Source organism: Salmo trutta, chromosome 22, assembly GCF_901001165.1.
Source record: "Salmo trutta chromosome 22, fSalTru1.1, whole genome shotgun sequence".
NCBI lineage: Eukaryota > Metazoa > Chordata > Actinopteri > Salmoniformes > Salmonidae > Salmo > Salmo trutta.
The window spans coordinates 39305291-39311896 of record NC_042978.1 but is presented as its reverse complement, the minus strand read 5'-3'; the positions used below and the strand labels follow the sequence as shown (position 1 = coordinate 39311896).

Genomic DNA, 6606 nt, shown 5'->3' with positions numbered 1-6606 from the left:
TGGACGGGATACTGTCGTCGGAAGCTCTGTACGGGGTACTGTCGTCGGAAGCTCTGGACGGGGTACTGTCGTCGGAAGCTCTGGATGGGGTACTGTCGTCGGAAGCTCTGGACGGGGTACTGTCGTCGGAAGCTCTGGATGGGGACTGCGCACTGAAAGCCTGGTGCGTGGGGCTGGTAGTGGAGGTACCAGACTGGAGACACGCACCCCAAGGCTAGTGCGAGGAGTAGGAACAGGACGAGTTGGACTGGGCTGGCGCGCTGGAAGGCTGGTGCATGGTGCTGGTAGTGGAGGTACCAGACTGGAGACACGCACCTCAGGGCTAGTGCAAGGAGCAGGAACAGGACGAATTGGACTGGGCTGACGCACTGGAAGCCTGGTGCGTGGTGCTGGCTTTGGATGTGCCAGACTGGAAACACGCACCTCAGGGCTAGTGCGAGGAGCGGGAACAGGACACACTGGGCCGTGAAGGCGCACTGGCGGACTCGAGCACAGTACTGGGACCCCCCTTACTGGCTGGATGCCCGCTACCCCCTGGCAAATGCGGGGCGCTGGCACCTCGCACACCGACTTGTGAATGCTCGGCCTCGACGCCGTGCGTATCATCCCATAGCACGGGACCTGGCCAATAACAGGCTGCTTCCAATAAGCACAGGGAGTTGGCTTGGGGCTAAACCCTGGCCCAGCCAAACTACCCGTGTGCCACCCCCCCAAATAATTTTTTGGGGCTGCCTCTCAGGCTTAAATGCCAACCGTGTACCCCTGTAACAGTCCCGGTCCACTCCAGCCTTCCTCCATGGTCCCTTTCCGGCTAGTATCTCCTCCCAAGTCCATAACTCAAAATAATTCCTTTTTGGCTCCTTACTCCGCTGCTTGGTCCGTTGTTGGTGGGAGGTTCTGTAATGGCCGTCGTAGGAAGTGGACCAAAATGCAGCGGGTACGTGAATGCTCATCTTTATTTTATGACACACACTATACAAAACAACAAAACAAAACAAAACCACGAACGACAGCTGAACAGTAATGCAGGCTAAACATAGCAGTGCACAAACAACCTCCCACAATACCCATAACAAACACACCCCTATATATAGGACCTTAAATCAGAGGCAACGAGAAACAGCTGCCTCCAATTGAAGGCCCAATCCCAATTAACTAAACATAGAACTAAACACCCTAGATCAGACATAGAAATACACTAACATAGAACATAGACCAAAAACCCCGGAAACTCTAAACAAACACCCCTCTACATAAACACACACCCCGAACCACATAAAACATATACCCCCTGCCACGTCCTGACCAAACTACAATAACAAATGACCCCTTTACTGGTCAGAACGTGACAGTCAGGTTATTAGATGTATAAGCTTAAGTTCCAAAATAACACCATGTTTGTAATAACACTTTAAACAGGTAGTTTGTAAATGTGTAGAATGTGTTTGTTTTCGGTCCACACTGGTAAATTAACTTATGTAAATTAGACAGTCACATAGGATATTCTTCTGAGTAACTGGTCAGGACATAGCACATTCCATTCAGCTTCAGGCAACTTTGATGTAAGGCTTGATCACATGTGTAGTGACTAGGCTTGATCACATGTGTAGTGACTAGGCTTGATCACATGTGTAGTGACTAGGCTTGATCACATGTGTAGTGACTACTTCTAACCATTGTTGCATATCCATTGTTCACTAGATATATGCATGTAAATACCCCCAACATAATGCCAAAAACAAAATGCTAGACGAACACATAGCTAGAAGTGAGCTGGACATGATCCCAATGCTGCCACCAGTGTAGCGGAAGAAAGTGAAAGCTGTAACAGGGACTCTAACCAGGGCTCATACATGGCAAAGTGAGCTCCAACAGCCATTGCCATGAAAGCATAGTAGGCCTCTGGGCAGAATCAGTAGGCCTACAATGTAACTAACCATGGTGTGGCTCAGGTATGCACACACCAACACACACAAATACAGGTGTGGAAAAGGGAGTGGAGAGAAGCAACTAGATAGAAAATACCATCAGTTGTCAGCTTCAGCAGCATATAAAAAGTGACGATCTATCCATCCCTCACAATTTTCTATGTATGAGCTATTCAATTAACATTTCTGTAAAAATGTAAGGATAGGCTACAGACAAAGTCGTTTGCATGTCACACTGGAGAGCGTAGACGTAGTGCCAAGCGCTATAGAGTAGCTTCGGCGCGCTCGATTGGTCCAGAATACTCTCCTCGTGTGGTGAGGGAAGGAATGCCGACTTGCGAGAGATTTTTTAAGAAAGCTCTTCGGAAACTATCTTCCTCCATTTTTATTAAGAACGTTGTGAATGATACATTCTTGAAATAATTTGAACCTCCGAATTGGCTATACATTCTTGAAATAGTTTGAACCTACTAATAGGCTAACCCCGCGTGATTGTCTGGTGACAGAGAAGTGAGTCCATCAAGGAAGTGCTGTTTTTATTTGGGTAACGAATGACAGGATACCAGATGGCTCGGGAACAGGCTGTTTAGCTCAACCGCACGAGGTTGGCTCGAGGTCGCAATAACGGAACGGAGGATACACAACAACGCGCACTGAAACCGTTTTGGTAACTGAAGAAACTCGACTTTTGATTAATTCGCATTTTACCGAAAATTCTGCTTTCGCAAGAGCCATTTGTCACCCTTCTACGAGAATAGAAAGTGGACTCGCTTTTTAGGTAAGGTGCGCCCGAGCGCTCAAACGATAAACGATGCTGTTGCTATAGTTTTGTCTAATGTTGTGTTGTGTTCTTTTGTTAGGCAATTTGCAGATACCACTAATTAATAATAATATTTGTACAACACCTAAATATGTTTCAGCTAGTTCACCAAACGGTGTTCTGTGATTTCCCTGTAGCGAAATCCAATGGTCTATCTATCATGATTAATGTCTTATTTATGATGGGTGCTGCCTAGACTATAGCCTATTGGTAGGCAATTGGATTGAGTAACTAATGGTAGGCTACTTTTTGTAATTTTTAAAGTCTGTGACGATTCTATAGATAAAAAAAACACAAATAAATTCATAGGCCTAATTGTTTATTTTGTAATTATCGAAGATCATTTTGAAAGGGTGGCCCAGACTCAGACCCTGACTACAATTAGACAATGTACAGGCTAGCAATGTAACGTTACATTTCAAGACGTTACATTGTTTCTTTCTTGGTTCATGTTAACCAACCTGACTTACTTGGCTTCAACTGACAGAAAATATACACATAACTGACACCACTGAAGTGATAATGAAATCACAATAGTTGTACAGGTGCACTCCCTGTCTCTCTGGACTAGTGTTCTAATGGGATTTTAGGACTCCCTCTGACACACTATCAAATCAACATAAAACAAAAATGTATTTGTCACATGCTTTGTAAACAACAGTGAAATGCTTACTTTCGGGTCATTTTTCAACAATTTGTTCAACATAAAAATCAAAAAATATTTACATATAGAAATAGTGACATCAGGAATTTGATATTCTCCTGGGTCTGTCTGAATAAGGACAGGTATGAGAGTGACACTGATATGGAACCGACTGAATTGGGATCATATTCAGCCTAGACTCTAGAAGATGATCTTTCTGTTTGCTCAGAGCATTATCTCCAAAGGGGCTCAACCTTTCTGAAGCCAGCTGAGCTTTAAATCCAGGGCCAACCTCCTGAGTTGAAAATGAGAAACATGGTCACAATTTACTAGAAGTTGCACAGATACCATGTAGCCAAATGTCCATTTTTTGGTTATTACGTGGTAATATACTAGCAAGTAGTTATACACAGAAGTTGGTCAGTTTGCTTCCCTTAAACTTCAACCATTCATTGTTATATTTTCTTAATATATAGTTAGCAAAGTTACAGAGTAACTACTTATTATAAAGGGAACTGAAGCTTCCTGTGTTCAATAGAGGATGCAGGACATGCTTTGCATCTCCCTTTGCCTTTGTGTTAAGTTGACAGTGCCGGTGGTGCCAGTGAGAGAGTGGGTCTCTGGACTGTACTTCTGAATCAGGAGGGGACACTGGCTTGTGAATGAACCCTCCCTGAGCAAACAACCCTGCCTGCCGTGGTCCTTCCTCTTCTCCTCTCTCATCTGACTGTCCATCTCTCTCATTCTCCAGTTCAGTACATCCCTTCCTCCCCTGCTGCATCTTTTCATCACTGTCTCTCCCTCCTTCCCTCCATCCCTCTGTCTGATTAGATCCATTACTTCCTTTTATTTCATCCCAAAATCCGTTGATCAGACCACTCACAGTCTGTGTGTGCGAGTGTGTGTGTGTGTGTGTGTGTGTGTGTGTGTGAGGTATAGTAAAACACATTCATTGCTTCCCCTATATGCATTTAGCAGCGGCGCACCGTGACAAATGTGTAAAATTGCATGAAACTAGTTTTAAAACTGTCAAATGTTCTCTCTGCCCCATGAGAAGATGTGTAGGATTGCAGGACATTTTTGGCCAGGAGGAGGGCCTCTGAAACTGCACCACTGGCCACTCCCACTACCACACCCACTATCACGCACTGAAAAACATCCTAGGGGAAATACTGACATTGATCAATAAGCAGTGCTGTGAGTGGACTGAGAGCAAAGCTTTAGTATTCAATAACTAAGCTTGAGAAGTCAAAGCAAATATTTACAAATATTTTATCAACATGTCATGTTTTGTGTAGCTGAAATTGGATAGAGTCCAGAGCGGGTGACATTTTACTTAGAGTGCTATCTGTGGTGACAGTAATCTGGTTTCATAAATAGTGTATGTGTCACAGAGTGTGTGTGTGTGTCACAGAGTGTGTGCCACAGGGTGTGTGTGTGCGCCCCACAGTGTGTGTGTGTTGTCATTATTGATCACCAGCAGAGACAAACAGGCTAATTAATAATTAGTGCAGGGCATATTTTTCTTCCCTTTTTAATCTTGTCAGTATTGCTAATGACTGTTTTGAAACATGTGTTCTGACATAAGTGGTTGCATTATGCTCATCAAACACATTTTGGGATTGGCTGGACATTCTCTCACTCCTCTCTACTGTTGGTAACACAGTGGGTGCTTTTTGTAGTCTGCCACCTTCCTCTGAATCGAGCTGTTCTCTGTGGCGTTCAAGTAGATAGCCTGCGTGCGTGAATCATACATCATTCACAAGTGAATGGAAAAGGTTAGATCAGTGAGTAGTGGCCTCTAGCCATGGCCCAGAGGTCTTGAGGAGTGTGTTTAGGACAGAGAGGAGGCTCTGGAGTTCATTGATTACCTACCACATGGAGAGCAGTGGCACAGGGTTTTAGAAACAAGGTCTGAGACACACACACCTCAGTGGGCTGTGGGCTTTAGTCTTAGAGAAGAGAATGTGGTTCATAGGGTCTCCGGCTCAGCAGCAGCAGTAGTCAATGGGGCTATAGACCATCAGTCAATCAGCCCTTAAGACTCAGGGGATTAGATGCTCCTCAGTGGGACCCTGGCCGGCCGATCAACTGATTTATAACACCCCCTTTCCTTCCCTGTGATAGACTGAGTCTGTCAATGAAGACAAAGTGTTTATGTGTGCGTGTGTGTGTTTTCGATGTGTGTGGCTGTGGTTGCACGTGTTGAATATCCTAAGGCTATTCTGTGGAGTTTCAGTGCTGTTTGTAAAGAGGTCAAAAACCAGGGTTCTCTCGCTCATGAAAAAATACTACAGTATACGGTAAAATACTACAGTACTTTATTGTGGAATTGTAGAGTAAACTGTAGAATACTATACTGTAGTATACCTTGATCATGTGTAGGACTTACATTTACATTTTAGTCATTTAGCAGACGCTCTTATCCAGAGCGACTTACAGTAGTAAATGCACACATTTCATACATTTTTTTTTTCATACTGGTCCCCCGTGGGAATCAAACCCACAGCCCTGGCGTTGCAAACACCATGCTCTACCAACTGAGCCACACGGGACCACAACTTACTATAAAATGTTGTAGTGTACTGTAGAATAATATTGTAAATACTACAGTATTATCCCCCCCAAAAAACTATAGTAAATACTACAGTAATGTTTGCAAAACCGCAAAAACACAACACTTTTTAAAGACAATACTGCCCTACAAATGCAAAACTCAGTAACTACGACATTTGATCAAACATCTTTGATCTGTTGTAATGGCCAGGTATATTATCAGATTAATGTGCTATTTCATTTCAAGGGAGTTGATCAGAATATACAGTGTCCTGGAGTATCCGAAATTGCTGTCTATTTAGACAGAAAAATACTTTGACGTCAGATTTTGCAGTAGAAAAAAATATGTAGTTACTGTGTTAAATACTACAGTATTTAATTTGCATATACTCCACCCATTCCCATCCCCCATATCACAATTTGTGGCCCCATAAGTGAGAAACCTACATGCCAAGTTTAGACCATATATTGTGTTCCCTACAGGTTATAGAAAAGAGCACAAGCTCTGAACTCTCTGTTCAGACCCCAGACCTACCTACCTACCTACATGTTATGGAACATTTGCTCTTTCAGTATTTCACCAGTAGGCTTCCTGAAGGAGAAAGCTTCCACTTCTATGTCAAAGATAATAAAACAAAAACACTATAGTAAATATTACA

At 43.6% G+C, this 6606-nt stretch overlaps 1 protein-coding gene across 1 annotated transcript in view; it reads left to right on the top strand.

The window, feature by feature from the left end:
- The first annotated feature begins 2292 nt into the window (after nucleotides 1-2292).
- Nucleotides 2293-6606, top strand: part of pde4ba (phosphodiesterase 4B, cAMP-specific a) — a 338452-nt gene continuing 334138 nt past the window's right edge. The window contains exon 1 of the mRNA XM_029707945.1: nucleotides 2293-2706. The gene's annotated coding sequence lies outside the window, so the exon portion shown is untranslated. The remainder of the gene's footprint in view (nucleotides 2707-6606) is intronic.